The following is a 21,797-nucleotide window of genomic DNA, read 5'->3' as shown; positions in this document are numbered from 1 at the left end:
ACTGAATAGTGAATTGCCAATCAAAGTGGCTGAAATAAACTGACAAGGATCTCAGTGAAATCCATCTGGAACCACGTGGCCAGGCTTAGTAATCAACGTTAATGCCTCGGACCATCCAAACCCAAACAGTTAATTAAACGTCGCCTCTTAGCCTATCCCCTCTGGGAATCTCAGTGCTGCGAATTCACCAGGAACATTCTGCTGGCTCCACACAAGGAACCTTGCTTGCTCCCTCAGCCCTTACACCAGGAAATGGCACAGGCTGTTCGGGCAGTTACACCTTGCTCCATCAACAAATCCAGCTACTCTGTGGCTCAGTGGGTCATGGGCTACTTTTCATAGAATCATACTGTGTGAAACAGGCCCTATGGCCCATCACCTTGGAGGGGCATAGATAGGGTGAATGCACACAGTCTTTTTCCCAGCGTTGGGGAACCAAGAACGAGAGGGCATAGACTTAAGGTGAGAGGGGAAAGATTTAGTAGAGACCTGAGGGACAATTTTTTCACCCAGAGAGTGGTCCATATATGGAATGAGCCGCCAGAGGAAATGGTTGAGGCAGGTACATTAACAACATTTAAAAGGTACTTGGACAGGAAGGGTTTAGAGGGATATGGGCCAAATGTGGCCAAAAGGGATCTTGGTTGGCATGGACCAGTTGGGCTGAAGGGCCTGTTTCCGTGCTGGATGACTCTATGGTTCTAACCAACAGACCGCAATCAGTGAGGACAGGCAGCAACACCTCTGCCATGATTATCTTTAACACTGGTGCCCCACAAGGCTGTATCCTCAGCCCCCTACTCTACTCCCTATGCACTCACAACTGTGTGGCCAGATTCTGCTCTAATGCCATCTACAAGTTCACAAATGATATCACTGTAGTGGGCTGGATCTCAAATAGCGCTGAGATAGAGTACAGCAAAGAGATAGAGAGCCCAGTGACATGATGTCATGACAACAATCTTTCCATTAATGTCAGCAAAGCAAAAGAGCTGGTCATTGACTTCAGGAAGCAGGCAGAGCACACAGCCCTCTATGTATGCTGAGGTGGAGATTGTTGAGAGCTTCAACTTCCTAGGTGTAAATAGCACCAATAGCCTGTCCTGTTCTCACCATGTAGATGCCACGGCCAAGAAAACACACCAGTGCCTCTACTTCCTCAGAATGCTGAGGAAACTCAGCATGTCCCTGTTGACCCTCACCAATTTTTACAGATGCACCACAGAAAGCATTCTGTCCGGACACATCACAGCTTGGTACGGCAATTGCTCTGCCCAAGACCACAAGAAATCGCAGAGAGTTGTGGACACAGCCCAGTCCATCACGTAAACCAGCCTCCATTGACTCTGTTTACACTTCCCACTGCCACCAACATAATCAAGGGCCCCTCCTACCCCGAATATTCTCTCTTCTCCCCCCTTCCATCAGACAGAAGATAAAAAAGTTTGAAACCACACACCACCAGGCTCAAGGACAGCACCCATCCCGCTGTTATAAGACTATTGTTCAGACCTCTTGTACAATAAAGATGAGCTCTTGATCTCTCAGTCTACCTTGTCATGGCCCTTACACCTTATTGTCTGCCTGCACTGCACTTTCTCTGTAACTGTAACACAATATTCTGCATTCTGTTATTGGTTTTCCCTTTGTACTACCTCGATGTACTGATGTTTTGGAATGATCTGTATGGATGGCATGCAAAGCAAAGTTTTTCACTGTACCTCGGTACATGTGACAATAATAAACCAATTATCAGTTGTTCTCACCCCACCCTCTGCCTATAATCTCCCAGTTCTGCTGCCGATTCTTTGTGAGGAGCTTTGTATGATTTACTGCCTCAAAAGCATTAAATGAAAGCAAGTTGTAGTTCAAGGTCAAAGTCAACATCAATTTTATTGCCAAATGCACAAGTATGGTGAGGTACAATGAAAATCTTGCTTGCAGCAACACCACAGGCATGTAGGTTCAGACCAGAATGATCTCGATGATAAATATTCATCGAGGTTAGAGGACAATGGTGACGCACGCGGATTATGTAAGAGGGTGCTGAATAGCCCAGGTTCATGGGCTCAGCTATTTTGCTCATCTCAATAACAGCCTGAAGTTTCCTGAGAAACGTGGACACATCTTTCTGCTGTTACTTGCATTTCCCTTCATCGTGCGTTTCCTAAGACAACGGGCCTTGCATTGTCCTGATTGGTATACCATCATTCAATGTGGTGCACGCTCAGATGAGGAAGATGCAATGGAGGAAACAAAGAGTCAAGTTCAAATGAAAGTCAAGAACAATGAATGCAACAGCAAAGACCCCACCCACCCCGCACATTCTCTCCTCCCCCCTCCCATCCGGCAGAAGATACAAAAGCCTGAAAGCATGAACCACCAGGCTCAAGGACAGCTTCCATCCCACTGTTATAAGTCTATTGAATGGTTCCCTAGTACATTAAGATGGACTCTTGACCTCACAGTCTACCTCGTTATGACCTTGCACCTTATTGTCTGCCTGCACTGCACTTTCTCTGTAACTGTAACACTTTATTCTGCATTCTGTTATTGCTTTTCCCGTGTACTACCTCGATGCACTGTTGTAGTGAATTGATCTGTACGATCGGTATGCAAGACAAGTTTTTCACTGCACCTCGGTACACGTGACAATAATAAACCAATTTACCAATTTACCATCCTTACACCTCTATTCTGGGAAATGAACTTTCGAGCACAGATTGTTCCAATCAGCCATCTCCGTACGCATTGCAACACTATAGACTAGGTGTCATGGTTTTATGAAGAACAAGTGACAAATAACCACCTTAAGGAATCAAGGGCAGTCTACCTTCTCCTAACCTACAGGAGTGCGAGAAAAACTACTGAACATGTGGACCAATCAGCGCTGCCCCCAGAGTGGCCAAGGGTCACAGCCCTGGCCAGTCACAACACAAGGTTCCCTCTGTGACAGCAGAAGGATGTCGTTCAGCCTATTGCCCTTTTACTATAAATTAGTGAATTGGTTTATTATTGTCACATGTACTGAGGTACAGTGAAAAACTTTGTTTTTCAGAATGCAGAATAAAATGTTACAGTTACAGAGAAAGTGCAGTGCAGGCAGACATAAGGTGCAAGGCCATAACAAGGTAGAATGTGAGGTCAAGAGTCCATCTCATTGTACTAGGGGACCGTTCAATTCTATTATAACAGCAGGATAGAAGCTATTCCTTGAGCCTGTGGTACGTGCTTGCAGGCTTTTGTATCTTCTGCCCGATGGGAGGGGGAGAAGAGAGAATGTCCAGGGTGGGTGGGGTCTTTGATTATGTTGGCTGCTTTACTGAGGCAGCGAGAAGTGTTGACAGAGTCCATTGAGGGGAGGCTGGTTTCCATGATGTGCTGGGCTGTGTCCACAACTCTCTGTAGCTTTTTGCAGTCTCAGGCAGAGCAGTTGCCGTACCAAGCCGTGATGCATCCAGGTCAGATGCTTTCTATAGTGCGTCTATAATAATTGGTGAGGGTCATAGGGGACATGTCAAATTTCTTTAGCCTCCTGGCACTTTCGAAGAGTTATCCAATCATATCCACTCACCTGGACTTTTATGCCAAGTCCCTTTCCTAGGCAACATGATCTAACCCGAAACCGTAAAGTGAACAAGTGCATTGCAAGGTTTCAATGACAGTGAAGAGCCAACAAGTCTCATTGCTCTGCTCCCCATTAGTCTCTGCACTGCCTGGGACTGGATCTCACAACAGACCGATGTAGTACTCCTGAGTGGCAGAGTGTGCTAGCTTCCCGCACTTTCCCAGAAATTCAACTTGAATATCTGTCTGCCGAGCCTGTGCCAATTCACATCCAGTCCAACAGATCCACTGGCATCATTCAGCTGGGTTCACAAGGTCAATGGCTTTTCCAATGCTCCTGGATGTTTGGAGAAGGTCAGCTGTCCTTGATAACGAAAGAAAACCCACAAACTTCCTTTTACTTAGAGTAGCTTATCCTTCTCCTCTATCCTATGATCACGCTTATCCCTCTCTGGATTGCCTTCGACCGTTCCCAGAGACTCCCTGGTTGCACCCATTACAGGAATGGTAGTGTAGCGGTTAGTGTAACGCTATTACAGTGCCAGCGACCCTGGTTCAATTCCGGCCACTGTCTGTAAGGAGTTTGTACGTTCCCCCTGTGTCTGCGTGGGTTTCCTCCAGGTCCTCCAGTTTCCTCCCACATTCCAAAGACCTACGGGTTAGGAAGTTGTGGGCATGCTATGTTGGCACCGGAAGCGTGGCGACACTTGAGGGCTGCCCCCAGAACACTCTACGCAAAAGATGCATTTCACTGTGTGTTTCAATGAACATGTGACTAATAAAGATATCTTATCTTATCTTATCTTATCTTATCTTATCTTATCTTATCTTATCTTATCTTATCTTATCGTATCTTATCCTATCTCTTCTGGGCTTCTTGATTGTTGGGCTATCACCCTATGGGCAATGGAAGAGGATGGAATCGATTCTTAAATCCCCTGTTTGCCATTTTCTATCCCAGTAGAACATCAGGTCACAGAGCAACACACAAAGCGCTGGAGGAACCTAGCAGGTCAGGCAGAGAAATGGACAGTCGACGTTTCAGGTCGAGACTCTTCATCAGGACTAGGTCAGTGTAGGTTTGGAACATGGACTGCTCCACATAGCCGACGAACAGGCAAGCATAGCTGGGGCCCATGTGAGTGCCCATGGCTACACCTTTGGTCTGGGGAAAGTGGGAGGAGCTGAAAGAGAAGTTGCTGAAGGTGCCTACCAATTCTGCCAGACGGAGGAGGGTGGTGGAGGGGAACTGGCTGGGTCTGTTATCCAGAAAGAAGCCAGGGAGTACTGAAGCCTTCCTGATGGGGGATGGAAGTGCAGGGATGGGACGTCCATGGTGAAAATAAGGCAGTCAGGGCTGGGGAACTGAAATTTGTTGAAGTGGTGGAGAGCATGCGAGGTGTCACGGATGTAGGTGGGAAGGGACTGAACCCAAGGGGAACAAGATGGAGTCGAGATACGAGGGATAGGAGTTCAGTAGGGCCAGGACCAGGCAGAAACAATGGGCCCTACCAGGGCAGTTAGGTTTGTGAGTCCTGGGTCGGACGTAGAAACGGGCAGTGCAGGGTTGGGGGAACATTGAAGTTGGAGGTTATAGAGAAGAGATCTCCAGAGGTGATGAGGTTGTTGATGGTGCGGGAGTCAGTGGCCTGATGCTTCTCAGTGGGGTCCTGGTTCAGGGGTAAGTAAGAGGAGGTGTCTGAGAGCTGCCAAGAAGATCAGGTCAACTATCTACATATGCATACACATGTAGACAAAAGCCTGGTGAGCCATAACCATTCGTGGCAATTAATTAGGCTTCTGTTGAATGAAATGAGTAATTGTACCCTGTTGTATAGGCATATATACTGTCTACAAATAAATTCCCAAATATGTGCAGATGTATGTGTACATATGGCGCACGGTAGTGTAGCGGTTAGCGTAATACTATTACAGCACCAGCAACCTGGGTTCAGTCCCGGCCGCTGTCTGTAAGGATTTTGTACGTTCTCCCTGTGCTCTGCGTGGGTTTCCTCCGGGTGCTCCGGTTTCCTCCCACATTCCAAAGACGTACAGGTTAGGAAGTTGTGGGCGTGCTATGTTGGTGCCGGAAGCGTGGCGACACTTGTGGGCTGCCCCCAGAACACTCTACGCAAAAGGTGCATTTTACTGTGTGTTTCGATGTACATGTGACTAATAAATAAATATCTTATCTTATCTTAACACAGAGTTTTGTGGTGGAGGGGTATTTTGCTAACTGGAGATCTGTGACCAGTGGTGTTCTGCAAGGTCAGTGCTGGAAAATCTGATATAAGATTGTATGTATATGAAAACGAGTGGTGACGTGTAGAGTGAGGAAGGTTGTCAAGGGATTCAGCGAGACGTGGATCAAGTTGGAAATCTGGGCGGAGAAATGGCAGATGGAGTTTAATTTCGACAAGTGTGAGGTTATGTATTTTCGGAGGTCAAATGCAAGAGGAAAGTGTAGAATAAGTGGCAGAACCTTTAGGAGCACCGATGTACGGAGGATCTTGGAGTCCAAGTCCATAGCTCCCTGAAAGTGGTAACACAAGTAGATAGGGTGGTAAAGAAGGTCTACAGCACGCTTGCCTTCATTGGTTGGGGCATTGAGTATAAAAGTTGGGAAGTCATGATGCAGCTGTATAAAACTTTGGTTAGGTCACATTTGGAGTATTGTGTGCAGTTCTGGTCACCACTCTATGGGAAGGATGTAGAAGCTTTGGAAAAGCTGCAGAAGAGGTTCACTAGGATGTTGCCTGGATTAGAGAGTATTAGCTGTAAGGAGAGGTGGGACAAACTTGGAATGTTTTCTCTGGAGTGTCAGAGGCCGAGGGGAGACCTGATAGAAGTTTACAAAATTATGAGAGGCATAGATAGGTTAGACAGTCAGAATCTTTTTCCCAAGATGGAAATGTCAAATACTAGAGGGCAGAGGTTTTAAGGTAAGAGGGGGAAAGTTTAAAGGAGATTTACGAGGCAAATTGTTTTACGCAGAGAGTGGTGGGTGCCTGGAACGGGCTGCCAGGGGAGGTGGTGGAAGCAGATACGACAGCAACGTTTGGAGACATTTAGACAGACACATGAACAGGCAGGGAATGGAGGGATATGGGCCATGTGCAGGTAGATGGGATTAGTTTAGATTGTAACGACGGTCAGCACAGATACGATGGGCCGAAGGGCCTTTTCCTGTGCTATACCTTTTTATATTACCTAAACCTGCCTCAGAAAGAAAACCCCTGTCACCACGTAGCAGGAGGAAGAGAACCTACAACTTAAGATTGCTGGCATCTTGGAAAAGCTAAGGGGTGACCCTTTTATCGGGTAGATGCACGCTGGTTCCAGAGACCATAACTGGACACGTGAGCATCATAGGGGAGTTGATGGGCATGTGTGGGAGAGATTAAGTTGTAGAGGTAAAGTGAAATAAGGTTTCTCTCTCTCTATTTCTTTTATCCCTCTCACTCTCAATCTTTCTCTCTCTCTCTCATTCTCCCTTCCTCTCTCCGTGATTGTAGGATCTGTACAGAGAGTGGTAAACACTGCCCAGTCCTTCACAGGTCCTCCCATCCAGTCTACCTTCAGCGTGCGTTGTTTCAGGAAGGCTGACAGTTATCGCCACCCCAGCTGTTCCCTTTTCTCTCTTCTACCTTCTGGGAGAAGATCCAGGAGCTTGAAAGCCCGGACATCCAGACTGAAGAACAGCTTCTTCCCCACTGCTGTCAGACTCCTGAACCAGTCCCCCCTCTCACATCCCCTTCCCGGTGGTGCTGCCATGTTCTCCAACCCTCAGCTCTACCCCTTCCATTATTGTCACTTAGCTTTTCTTTTAGGACTGCCTCAGTTTGCACCACTGTATGGTGAACCACTCTGTTGTTTTAGACTCATCACTGTATTTATTGCTGTATTTATTATTACCATGTACACTGTTTACTCTGTGAGCTTCACACCAGCAAGGAATTTCATTTGCACCCTGGTGTATATGACAATAAACTAGTCTGAAACTGAATCGGAATCTTAATTGTATCTCTGAACTAGAACTGCCACTAGAGGACACTCTCTACCTCTGCTCCAAGTCTGAGGGCACCTGATTTTTTTGCTTTCGACTGTAAAGGTTCCGGGACAGAAATTAAGTGCGTTGTTGGACCAGTGTTCTGAAATGGCGAATCCCACTCCACCCTCCCAAAATCTCTCTCGTATTCAATGCAACAGCTCATAAACTGATGGAATATTTTTGCAAGATGAATGCACACAGTCTTTTTCCCAGGGTTGGGGAATCAAGAACTAGAGTTTAAGGTGAACATAGAACATCACAGCACAGTACAGGCCCTTCAGCCCACAATGTTGTGCTGACAGTTTATCCTGCTCTAAGACTGATCTAACCCTTCCCTCCCACATAGCTCCCCATTTCTCTATCATTCATGTGTCTATCTAAGAGACTCTTAAATGTCCCTAATTTATCTGTCCCCATAACCTCTGCCGGCAGTACATTCCACGCACCCACCACTCTCTTTGTAAAAAATGTACCCCTGACATCCCCCTTATACCTTCCTCCAATCACCTTAAAATTATGTCTCCTTGTGTTAGCCATTTTTGCCCCGGGAAAAAGTCTCTGACTGTCCACTCGATCTATGCCTCTTATCATTTTGTACACCTCTATCAAGTCACGTCTCATCCTCCTTCTGTCCAAAGAGAAAAGCCCGAGCTCACTCAACGTATCCTCATAAGACACACTTTCCAATCCAGGCAGCATCCTGGTAAATCTCCTCATCAGGTATGTATGTGGAATGAGCTGCCAGAGGAAGTGGTTGAGACAAGTACAATAACAACTTTTGAAAGGCAGTTGGACAGGTACATGGATAGGAAAGGTTTAGAAAGTTATGGGCCAAATGCTAGCAAATGGAACTAGCTTGGATGGGGCATCTATGTCGGCATGGAGCAGTTGGTGTATGTTTCTGTGCTGAATGACTATGACTCATGTGGCCCTGGGGATTTATCCACCCTTATGTATTCCAAGACATTTAACACCTCCACCTTCTGAGATGCTTCAGGTTATCAAACTCAGCTGCTGCCACTTTCTTCTGAGAGGCCACCAACTGAACAGTATCCAACACGGTATATGTGTTTGAGAGGGAAATGGCCATAGGGAACTCCCACATTACCTGCCTGCACTTACTGCCCTTGCTGCTGGTCACCCATCTCCGCTCTTTCCATATTGGTGGTGTGACTAAGTCGCTAAATATATTATCCATCACATTTTCTGCATCATGGAGGTTCAGGCACAGTAGTGTACAGGACAGGCACGGTAGTGTAGCGGCTAGTGTAATGTTATTACAGTGCCAGCGACCCGGGTTCAATTCCCACTGCTGTCTGTGAGGAGTTTGTACGTTCTCCCCGTGTCTGTGTGGGTTTCCTCCGGGTGCTCCGGTTTCCTCCCACATCCCGAAGACGTACGGGTTAGGAAGTTGTGGGCATGCTATGTTGGCGCCAGAAGCGTGGTGACACTTGCGGGCTGCCCCCAGAACACTCTACACAAAAGGTCCATTTCCCTGTGTGTTTTGATGTACATGTGACTAATAAAGATATCTTATCTCATCTTATCATTGCAAGTCCAACCACAATCTCAACAGGTCTATCCAGTTGGATAGTAGCTTTCGCACAAATATAGTCATGAGGGAAATTGGAAATATCCCTGATCGCCAACTTTATTTAAATTCTTGAGTTCCCTGGCTGCTGTGGTGAAACTCATGTCTCAGATTAAAGAGCTGGTCTCTGGTGACTCATTGCTTGACTACAGAGCTGTGATGCTACTTACAAAGATAAGATGGGGCTTGACAGTGGAGAGATAAGAGACAGCAGATGCTGGAATCTGGAGCAACAACAAATCTGCTGGAGGAACTCAGTGGGTCGAGCAGAATCTGTGGGAGGAAAGGAATTGTCCCAACTGATGTGGGGTTTCAACCTGAAAAGAGAAACAAAGGACTGCAGATGCTGGAATCTAGATGGAAAGCACAATGATGCTGGAGGAACTCAGCAGGCCAGGCAGCATCTGTGGAGAAAAGCAGGCGGCCAACATTTCAGATCTGGACCAGTAGGTGTATGCTTCTGTGCTGAATGACTCTATGACTCATGTGGCCCTGGGGATTTATCCACCCTTCTGTATTCCAAAACATTTAACACCTCCACCTTCCTAATACTGAGATGCTTCAGATTATCAAACTCAGGGTCCTGACCTGAAACGTTGACCACCTGCTTTTCTCCATGGATGCTGCCTGGCCTGCTGAGTTCCTCCAGCATCATAGAGCAGTGGAGGTAGGGCAGTGGATGTGGTGTACATGGATTTCAGTAAGGCGTTTGATAAGGTTCCTCACGGAAGGATCATTCAGAAAGTCAGGAGGCAGGGGATCCAGGGAAACTTGGCTGTGTGGATTCAGAATTGGCTCGCTCATAGAAGACAGAGGGTGGCTGTAGATGGACCGTATTCTGCCTGGAGGTCGGTGACCAGTGGTGTTCCACAGGGATCTGTTCTGGGACCCCTGATCTTTGTGATTTTTATAAATCACTTGGATGAGGATGTGGAAGGGCGGGTTAGTAAGTTTGAAGATGATACAAAGTTTGGTGGTGTTGTGGATAGTGTAGAAGGTTGCTGTAGTTTACAACAGGACATTGATAGGATGCAGAGCTGGGCTGAGAAGTGGCAGATGGAGTTCAACCTGGAAAAGTGTGAAGTGATACACTTTGCTGCTCTTGTCCTTGTAGGTAGCACATGTAGCAATTTTGGGAGGTTCTCTCAGAGTACACGAGGTGCTGCCTCAAGCAGGCAACATCCATCATCAAAGATCCCCACCATCCGTGCCATGCCATCTTCTCGTAGCTCCCATCGGGCAGGAGGTACAGAAGCCTGAAGTCTCACACCACCAGGTTCAAGAACAACTACTTCCCTTCAACCATTCAATTGTTGAACCAACCGGCACAATCCTCATCACTTCCTCAGTGTAGCAACACTACGACCACTTTGAACACTCAGTACTCCAATGGCCTTTATTTGGTTCTAATTATTTCCTTTCTTGTATAATTTATGATTAATTTTTGTTTTTCTTGTGAATCTTGTGTCCCTAATGCTATGTGCCTTTGATGCTGCTGTAAGTTTTTCATTGCACCTGTGCACACATGTAACTTGTGCATGTGACAATAAACTCAACTTTGACTTTTGACTTTGAGTAGCCTATATGAATAATTACAGGATAGATGGATTACACTCATAGTGTGCCAGTGGTTGAGGGAATGAGTATCCCTTTCTTAAACCGCAGCAGTTCTGCTGACGAAGGTACTCTCACACAATTGGTATTGGTATTGGTTTATTATTGTCACTTGTACCGAGGCACAGTGAAAAACTTGTCTTGCATACCGATTGTACAGGTCAATTCATTACCCAGTGCAGTTACATTGAGTTAGTACAGATACAGAGTGCATTGAGGTAATACAGGTAAAAACAATAACAGTACAGAGTAAAGTGTCACAGCTACAGAGAAAGTGCAGTGCAATAAGGTGCAAGGTCACAACAAGGTAGATCGTGAGGTCAGTGTCCATTTCATTGTATAAGGGAACTGTTCAATAATCTTATCACAGTGGGATAGATACTGTCCTTGAGCCTGGTGGTACGTGCCCTCAGGCTCCTGTATCTTCTACCTGATGGAAGAGGAGAGAAGAGAGAATGACCCGGGTAGATGGCGTCTTTGATTATGTTGGCTGCTTCACCAAGACAACGAGAGGTAAAGGCAAGAGTGCAAGGAGGGGAGGCTGGTTTCCGTGATGCGCTGGGCTGTGTCCACGACTCTCTGCAGTTTCTTGCAGTCCTGGATGGGGAGTTTCAAGTTTAGACCCAGTATCATGAAGAAGTGGTGAGATATTTCCAAGACAGGATGATGTGCACCTTAGAAAGGAACCTGTATGATGCAGCTCCTGTATGCAATATTCCTCAGAATCAGAATCAGGTTTATTATCACTGATTTATATGACATGAATATGATGTTTTTCAGCAGCAGTACAGTGCAAAGACATAACATTACTATAAGTTACAGAAATAAATAAATAGTTCAAAAAAAGGAATAACGAGGTAGTCATGGGTTCATGGACCATTCAGAAATCTGATGGTAGAGGGGAAGAAGCTGTTTCTGAATCATTGAGTGCGGGTCTTCAGGCTCCTGTACCTCCTCCCCGATGGTAGTAACGAGAAGAGGGCATGTCCCGGATGGTGAGGGCCCTTAGTGATGGATGCCGTCTTCTTGAGGCACCGCCTCTTGAAGATGTCCTCAATGGTGGGGAGGGTTGTGCCAGTGATGGAGCTGGCTGAGGCTACAACCCTCTGCAGCCTCTTGCGATTCTGAGCACTGGAGCCTCCATACCAGGCTGTGATGCAACCAGTCAGAATGCTCTCCACCGTACATCTGTAGAAATTTTTAAGTGTCTTTGGTGACATATCGAATCTCCTCAAACTCCTAATGAAGTAGAGCCACTGGTGTGCTTTCTTTGTGATTGCATCTGTGGGCATCGCTGGTAAGACTGACATTGCAACCCATCCCTAGTGGTCCTGAGGTGGTGGGAAGCTGTTGCATTTGTGGAAATTTGCTGGAGCTGGGTGGCTTGTTCAACTCCTTCAGAGGGCAGTTAAGTGTCAACTGCGGTGGCATGGGGACGGGATTCACATGTCGGTCCAGACAAGCAAGAACAGAATGTTCCCATCTCTGAAGGACATCTGTGAGGAAGGTCAACTGATAATAAAATACATCTCTTAATGTTCTGCCATAGATTATAGGATCAATCTAATTAGATGTTCGTCAATTCTTTCTACCCTCCAGAGAATGGAGTCCGCTTACGCAATCCCTTTGAGCTACTCTGTGCCCTCCCTGTCTGTCCCCTGCTCATTTGCACTGTCTCTACCTCTCCTCTTCATTTCCTTTTTTTTCTTGTCCTTCCTTCTCCACCCTTTCAATTTCTCTCTTTTCCTGTTTTTTTCTTTTTCCCCTTTTTTCTTCTCTTTTTTGTTCTATATTTTCTCGTTATCTCTCACCTCGCTCTTTCTCTCATTTACTTTCATATTTTCTTCCTCTTCACCTCTTTTCCTTACTCTTTGTCAGCCTCTTGTTCTTCCTTCCTTATACTACCACTCTCTCACTTTCTCATTGTATCTCTTTCTTTCCCTCTTTATTCTTTCTTTATTTCTCCCTTTTTTCTTTCTTTCCCCTAATTCTCTCTTTTTCTTCCTCATTTGTTCTCTTTCTTTTCCTTTTTCTCTCTCTCCATCTTCCCAGCTCTCTCTCTATCTCTCTGTCTGTCTCTGTCTCTCTCTGTCTCTGTCTCTCTGTCTCTCTGTCTCTCTGTCTGTCTCTGTCTCTCTCTGTGTCTCTCTATCTCTCTGTCTGTCTCTGTCTCTGTCTCTCTCTGTCTCTGTCTCTCTGTCTCTCTGTCTCTCTGTCTGTCTCTGTCTCTCTCTGTGTCTCTCTATCTCTCTGTCTGTCTCTGTCTCTCTCTGTGTCTCTCTATCTCTCTGTCTGTCTCTGTCTCTCTCTGTGTCTCTCTATCTCTCTGTCTGTCTCCATCTCTCTCTGTCTCTGTCTCTCGGTCTCTCTCTATCTCTGTCTGTCTCTGTCTCTGTCTCTCTGTCTCTGTGTCTCTGTCTCTCTCTATCTCTATCTATGTCCCTCTCTCTTTCTCTCTTTCTCACTCTCTCTCTTTCTCGCTCTCACTGCCTTTCCGGGGTGTGGGACAGATAGGGAAATAAGTTGCCTGACTGGAGCTGAGTACAGGAAAGATTCCCTGATAAGAACATTGCATCAATCTTTAGCCCAGTCAGCAGGAAGAGAAAATTGATTATTTGGTTTAATAAGGATTGTCTTCCCAGAGTCATGTTCAAAGCTTCAGAGAATAGAATGAACGAAATCTCTGCAGGAAGTGGCCTGTTCGGTTAAAAGACTGCTGCAGTGCTGTGTTCAAATAATTTTGGTCTAAAGCGAATCCCTGTGGCAATAGCTTCCCCATTACGTAAACACCACACAGCCTTAGAGCAAAAGAAATAGGAACAGGAGGAGGCCATTCGGGCTCTTGAGGCTACTCCATAATTCAACAAAACTGTTACTGATTGTTTGATTGGTCCTTTTCCCTGCCTGATCCCTGTGTCCTCTCATATCCTCTTAATTTCAGTTGTGAATAAATATTGCACGTAGACGTGGTGTACAAAATCAGGGCGGTTGTGTTAGTCCATAACTGGAGTACTGCATCCAATTCTGGGCACCACACTTCTGGGAGGATGGGAAGGGTCAGAAGAGGGTACAGAAAGTCCAACTGAGATGGCTCCAGGATGAGGGGTTTCAACTTCATGAGGGCTGAGGCTTTAGAGGGATTTGCAGACGATACCAAGATTGGTGGAGTTGTGAATAGTGTAGAAGACTGGCGATGGATACAGTGTGATATAGATCAGCTGCAGATGTGGGCAGAGAAATGGCAGATGGAGTTTAACCCGGATAAATGTGAGGTGTTGTACCTTGGTACAACAAGTACACTCTTAAGGGGCAAGACCTTTAACAGTGTTGAAGAGCAGAGAGACCTCGGGGTACAAGTCCATGACTCATTGGAAGTGGCTACACAGGTAGACAGGATAGTTAAGAAGACTTATGGAATGCTTGCATTTATTAATCAAGGTATTTAGTACAGGAGTCAAGAAGTTATGATGCATCTCTATAGAACTCTGGTTAGGCTGCATTTAGAGTATTGCGTGCAATTCTGGTCACCTCACTATAGGAAGGATGTCGAGGCTTTAGAGAGGGTGCAGAGGAGTTTACCAGGATGCTGCCTGGATTAGAGGGCAGGTATTATCAGGAGAGGCTGGACAAACTTGGGCTCTTTTCTCTGGAGCGGTGGAGGCTGAGGGGTGATCTGTTGGAAGTGTATAAAATTATGAGGGCCACTATATCATAACATATCTATGCTTTATCCCCATTAATAGACATTCCCCTATTTCATTACATATTACATACCCGTAACACTCATTAACCTAAAATCAACCATTTCATAGCATTCATTCTCTCCTCCTCACTAATTTACGTTCCCTTTAATTATGCGGGCTGGCGAGAAATAATCAATAATCTATTCTAGATGCCTTTGCACGGTTTGTGGTACGGTAATAGAATAATCCCCATCAACTGCTCAAACCCACATTTGGCACCCTTAACACGCATTCGTCTCTTAATCGCGTCAGAACTCCTCACCCGCTAGTTCCCTTTGTTGACACTAGTCTCTTAATCGTCTCAGAATTTCTCGTGCCTCCCAGTCTTTTTGGGGGGGATGAAGCAATCGTAAACCCGCTGGGGTTGCACCCGGCTCCATCTTTTAAACCTGTGGACAAGCAATATCTTTTTCCCATTCTTGAGCGATCCAATACCAGAGGGCATGCATTTAAGGTGAGAGGGAGTAGGTGCAGAACAGACGTGAAGGGTACGTTTTTTACTGAGAGAGTGGTGGATGCCTGGAATGCGTTGCCTGAATTCATCGGGGGGCTTTTCAGAGGGGCTTGGATGGGCACACGAATGAGAGGGATATGGGCATTCTGTAGGTAGGAGGGAATAGCTATGTCGGCCCAACATTGTGGGCCGAAGGGCCTGTTCTGTGCTGTACTGCTCTATGTTCTGTGTTCTAACTCTGACGGAAGATACTGGGCCCATTCTCCTTGGAGCAGAGATGGTTGGGGGAAGATCATGATGGGTTTCGGGAGGTGAGTAAAGAGAACCTGATAATTGGTAATTTGTTTATTATTGTCACACGTACCGAGATACAGTGAAAAGCTTTTGTTTGCATGTCATCCAGACAGATCATTCCAAACATAAGTACATCGAGGTAATAAAAGAAAAACAGAATGTAGGATCCGGTGTTACGGTAACGGATGCATGTCACCCTGGCCATTCCCTTTTCACTCTTTTACCTTCTGGGATGTTGAAAGCCTGGATGACTGGACTCGAGAACAGCTTCTTCCCCACTGCTGCCAGACTCCTGAACCAATCACCTCTCTCATGTCCCCTTCCCGGTGGAGCTGCCACATTCTCCAACCCTTAACTCTCCCCCTTCCGTTATTGTCACTTTAGCTTTTTTTTTAGCACTGCCTCAGTTTGCACCACTGTACTCTGCACCATTCTGTCATTTTGCACTCGTCGCTGTGTTTATCGTTGTATTTATTATTACTGTGTACACTGTTTACTCTGTGAGCTTCACTCGAGCAAAGAATTTCATTGCACCCTGGTGTATATGACAATAAACTGATCTGATCTGACTGAGCGACTTAGAAGGAGTCGAGAAGTCAGGTTTGGGGAGGATGACAAAATTAGGACTGGGTGTGAAATCTTCTGCAAAAGTGTAACCTCATCCCTGTAAAGGGTCAGTTCCTTCAGGAGGTGAGCAGATTCAGTTGGAATTTGAGAGGCTTGGCAGTCTAATTGAAAGGTAAATGAACTAGGACTAAAACTGTAACACAGGCAAATGCACTGATTATGTGAATGGTTCCTGTTAAGAAATATCAATTAACTGAATGTCCTCCTTGTTCAAGCATCAAAAACCCAAATATGTTTTGCTGATTATGCATTCCTGGAAATGGTATTATAATGGGTAATAAATGGGAGTAATTATTCCAGGCTTCTAAGTATTCCCACTTGTAATGTGGCTTTTTCTACATGCTTTGTTATAATTGTTGGTGTGCGCTGTTTATAGAGTGCTTAACAGCCTGTGATATGTTGTTGACAAGGTTTCAGTAATTGATTTATCCAGAGCTGACAGCTTACTGTTTGGTTGGGCTGTGACAGCTGGGGAAGAGAAAATGCACCATGGGAAGATTCCTCTACACCTCAAGGGAGCAGGATTTGAGTGTGAATTCTTGCCAGGAAATGGTCTACCAAGCCGCTGTGAGTACTGAAATTCTGAAATAACTGCAGAAAGTGCTGGAGCACACATGGAGGGAGGAACTGAATTTCCTTCACAGGTAACGGCTTCCAACCTAATTCTGCAATAACTTGTCTGACTGGTTGCATCACGGTCTGGTACAGCAATTCGAATGCGCAGGAATGCAAGAAGCTGCAGAGAGTAGTGGACTCAGCCCAATACATCACAGGCACATCCCTCCCCACCATCGGGAGTATCTACAGGAGACATTGCCTCAAGAAGGCAATATCTGTTGTCAAAGATCCCCACCATCCGGGCCGTGCCATCTCCTCGCAGCTACCGTCGGGCAGGAGGAACAGAAGCCTGAAGTCCCCACACCACCAGGTTCAGGAACAGCTACTTCCCTTCAACCATTCGGTTCTTGAACCAACCAGCACAACCCTAATCACGACAGATTAGCAACACTATGACCGCTTTGCATTGAAGTGGACTTTGTTTTTTTTTGTTCTAATTATGTTCTTTCTTGTAAAAATTGTGTTTATGTTTTTCTTGTGAATGCTGCTTACCTGATGCTGTGTTCCTGTGATGCTGCTGCAAGTAAGTTTTACATTACACCTGTGCATACATGGACTTGTGCACGTGACAATAAACTCCACTTTGACTTTGACTTTTGACTTTATAAGTACAAGCCTTTTTTGCCTATTGGAAGGATGTGATTAAGCTAGAGAGGGTTCAGAAAAGATTCTCAAGGACGTTGCCTGGACTGGATGGTCTGAGTTATCAGAAGAGACTGGATGGGCTGGGACTGTTTTCCCTGGAGCGAAGGAGGCTGACCTTGTCGAGGCTGATAAAGTTATGAGGGGCTCCGATAGGGTCGACAATTTAAAAGACACTTGGACAGGTACATGGATAGGAAAGGTTCAGAGGGATATGGGCCAAACGTGGGCAAATGGGACGAGCTGAGATGGGCATCTTGGTCGGCATGGGTGAGATGGGCTGAAGGGCCTGTTTCTGTGCTGTATTTTCATTCCTTTTCACCAGTCTTTGGGGTGGGACAATAAACCTGAGTGTCCCCCTCTACACCATTATTGGAGTGAATTAATCAATCCCACAGTCTCTATGTTGAAGCAGTGCAGGGATGATTTGTATCCGAGTCAATACTAATCCTTCCAACAACATCACTGAAGCTGGTAACCTGGTCATTATCACGTTATTCTTATAAAAACACAGAAGGAGGCCATTTGGCCCCTCGAAACCCTGCCAGCTCTCAGAACTTTCCCGTGAGTCCCATTGCCTGACTTATTTTCTTGTAACGTGTGTCTCAGATGCTTGTCAACTCCACTCAATTGTCCTGCTGTCCATCTGCATTAAATATAATTTACACTAATCAATTAACCTACCGACCTGCACGCCTTTGGGATGGGGGAGGAAACCGGAGCACACGGGGGAAACCCACGCGGTCACAGGGAGAACGTGCAAACTCCGCACAGACAGCGCCGGAGGCCAGTTTTGAACCTGGATTGCTGGAGCTGTTGGCTTGTTTATTCGAGAGTCATAGAGCCACAGAATCATACAACAAAGAAACAGGACCTTCATGTCCATGTCAACCATCAAGTACCCATCTGTACCAAGGGGTCACAGGAGACTGCAGATGCTGGGATCCGGAGCAACAAACAATCTGCTGGAGGAACTCAGCAGGTCGAGCAGCATCTGTGGGGGGGAAAGGAATTGTCGACGTTTCGAGTTGAGACCTTGCGTCAGGACTTGCGTCAGAGGGGAGACGGCCGGTATAAAGACGAGAGGGGGAGTGGTGAGACGGGGGTCGGTAGGTGATTGGTGGACCGAAGAGGGGTGAAGGATGATGGGGAGGAAGAGCCAAGTCGAGGAGGGGGTGGGTGATGGGTAGAAGTAAGCAAAAAAAGGGCAGACAGAGGACAACATACAAAAAGCTGGAGGAACTCAGCAGGTCAGGCAGCATCTATGGAGGGAAATGGACAGTCGATGTTTCGGTTTGAGACCTTCACCTGGTCTGCGGGGATACCATCACATGGGATACTACCACTTCCATACTAATGCCACGGACCAGCACTTATTTTGTAGCCTCTTTGCCTTGCTGAATCAAGTGCAAAGTTATTGCTTGTGGGATCTTGCTGTGTGAAAATTGGCTGCCCTGCCTCCTACGTTAGAACAGTGACTGTAGATTCATCAAGTCGTAGAGTCATACAGCATGGAAGCAGGCCCTTCGGCCAAACTCGTCCATGCCGACTGTGTTGCCCAGCGAGCTAGTCCCATCTGCCCGTGTTTGGCCCACAGCCCTCTAAACCTCTCCTATCCATGTACTTATCTAGATGGCTTTTAAATGTTGCTAATGTGCCCGCCTCAACCACTATTTCTGGCAGCTCGTTCCAAATATGCACCACCCTTTGCATGAAGAAGCTGCCCCTGATTTCCCTTTTAAATCTCTCGTCTTTGATCTTAAAGCTCTGCCCTCTTGTTTTTAGCACACCCTCCCTGGGTAAACGACTGTGTGCCTTCACCCTGTCTATGCCCCTCATGATCTTATATACCTCTATCAGGTCACCCCCTCAATCTCCTGCGTTCCAGGGAATAAAATCCAAGTCTACACAACCTCTCCCTGTAACTCAGGCCCCCAAGTCCAGGCAACATCCTGGTAAATCTTTTCTGCACTCTTTCTAGTTTAATAACATCTTTCCTATAACAGGGTGACCAACAGTGTACACAGTGCTCTCAGTGCAGCCTCACCAATGTCTTATATAACTGCAATATAACTTCCTGACTCCTATACTCAGTGCCCTGACTGATGAAGGCCAGCGTGCCAAACGCCTTCTTCAGCAGCTCATCTACCTGTGACGCTGCTTTCAGTGAACGACACACACACTCCTAGGTCCCTCTGTTCCATAACAAAACATTAAATTGGCTGTAATGCATCTTGGAATGGAATGTGCTTGTGAAAACCGCAGTTGGTCTTCCTTCTGTTACCCCTCAGCAAGTCCCAAAGCGCATCACAGACTGTCATTCAGAGACAAACTCTGACAAACAGCAAAGGGTTAAATAGATCTCACGCAGTTAAGGAAGTCTGATGTATGTGGAGAGAGGTGTATTGGCCTGGTGGCACTGCGGAAGACTCCCAACTGCTCCCAGTTCTCTTGCTGCTTTGGCCGAGCCTCCTGTTAAAATAAAACACCTCCCAAACAAGCGGTTGGCTTCTCTTCCCTCACTGCCTGTGGGTCCTCAGGGTGAGCTATTGAATGCCAGCCCCTCAACAGTGCGTGAGTGTCAAACCAGGAACTTTTTTGCCAGGGAGAATGTTTCACTGCTCAGATGATGCAGTAAAGCCCTGCATAAACCTAATTGTTTGTCCAGCTACAGTACATCACAAGGTCTGTGGTAACATCGCTCACAAGGATCTGCAGGCTCACTTTAGTTCCTTGACCAGCTCGGAAGTACAGTAACATCTGACGGAGAGGCAGCAGAGAGGATACAAAAGGAAGACTACAGTTATATCACAACTGAACAGTAGTGAAACGTGATTCCGGTAACTGCACCCCGGCTCTGTCCCCTGTTCCTTTTCTCTCTCCTGATCCACCGGACCCCCATCATCAAACCTCTAACCCCTCCCCTGCCGTCTCCATCTGCCCACCACCCACACACACGGAAGTCACCTCTCCTCCAATGTCGACCTTAATGACGAGATCCAACGTCGTCTTTAGTGCGCTGGAACAGCTTGTGGATGTCTCTGAACAAGAGTCTTCCATGATCGTGACATCCGAACAGACGCTAAAATGTCAGTGTACGAAGCAGTGGTGATACCAACGCTCCTGGATGCATCAGAAACTTGGACAACATACCGGTGACATCTGAAGGCACTTGAAAAGTTCCATCAATGCTGTTTGAAATATCTTAAATATCAGCTGGGAAGGTAGAAGAACCAACGTCAGCGTGCTAAATGAAGCAAAAGCAACAAGCATTGAAGCCTACGTTATCAAGAACCAACTAAGATGGAGCGGTCATGTTGTTCGGATGAAAGACGAACGTCTGCCGAAACAAATCTTCTACTCCCAGCTTAAAGTAGGCAAACGTAAAAGAGGCGGACAACAGAAGAGTTTCAAAGACGTCTTGAAAGCCAGCATGAAGAAATGTAACATCGACATCAACAATCGGGAAACCAATGCCAAGGACAGGAAACTCTGGAAAACCATCATCCAAGAAGGAACAGCAACTTTCGAAGCCGACAGATGTGCAGAGTTAGAGGAAAAGAGAAGAAAATGGAAAGAGAGGCAGCAACAACCGAAGCCCGATCTGCCATCTGGAACTACCTGTCCTGAATGCGGAAGAACTTTCAGAGCCAAGATTGGACTCACAAGCCACTTGAGAGCCCATAAATAGATCAACGGAACGAAGACCATCATCCTCGACCTCGAGGGATAGCCACGATGACGACGACGACCCACGCACGACTCCCACTGTTTCCCCTCCCCACCTCCCTCCCTTGATTCCATGCTCCACCTATCAGATTCCATCATCTGCAGACCTTTGTTGCCTCCGCCTATCACCTCCCAGCCTCTGTCGCTAACTCCACTCCCCCCTCTCCTCCATCTGTCTGTCACTCCTCCTCACCTGGATCCACCCATCACCTGCTGGCTCTTGTCCCACCACTCCCCCTCACCTCTTTATACTGCCCATCTTCCCTCTTATCTTTCAGTCCGGATCTCGGCCTGAAACATCGACTGTCCATTTCCCTCCACAGATGCTGCCCGACCCGCTGAGTTCCGAGTTCCTCTAGCGTTTTGTGTGTTGAGCGGATGTAAGGTTGTGGTCAGGTTGTAGCAACTAAGCAAAAACACAAACTTCTGGAGGAACTCAGAAGGGATGGTCACAGGAAGTCTCGCAAAATGGCAGCCTCCACTTCTTCCACCACATGGAAAGAACAAAGACATTTGTCTTGTCTACTTGTCCATTGTCCTTGACTTGTTCCAGCTAGCTGTTTTGCAGGTTTTTAATTTCTTCAGGCCAACAAATACACTTCCTGGTTATTTTTCCTGCTAAATTGGGCAATTTCACATTTTCACATTTTATACTCAGTTTGCCAGATCTTTGCCCATCCACTTCACTACATCTGCCCCTTTGTAACCTCCTCGTGTCCTTGTCACAACTTATCTTCCTTTCTAGAGACACAAGAGACTGCAGATGCTGGAATCTGGAGCAAAAAACAAGCTGCTGAAGGAACTCGCTTGGATCCCCTCTTCATTAGTCGGGGTATTGAGTTCAAGGGCCACGAGGTAATGTTGCAG

The sequence above is a fragment of the Pristis pectinata genome, chromosome 14, assembly GCF_009764475.1.
Source record: "Pristis pectinata isolate sPriPec2 chromosome 14, sPriPec2.1.pri, whole genome shotgun sequence".
Taxonomy (NCBI): Eukaryota; Metazoa; Chordata; class Chondrichthyes; order Rhinopristiformes; family Pristidae; genus Pristis; species Pristis pectinata.
The sequence above is the reverse complement of the archived record's forward strand: the minus strand, read 5'-3'. Positions refer to the sequence as shown.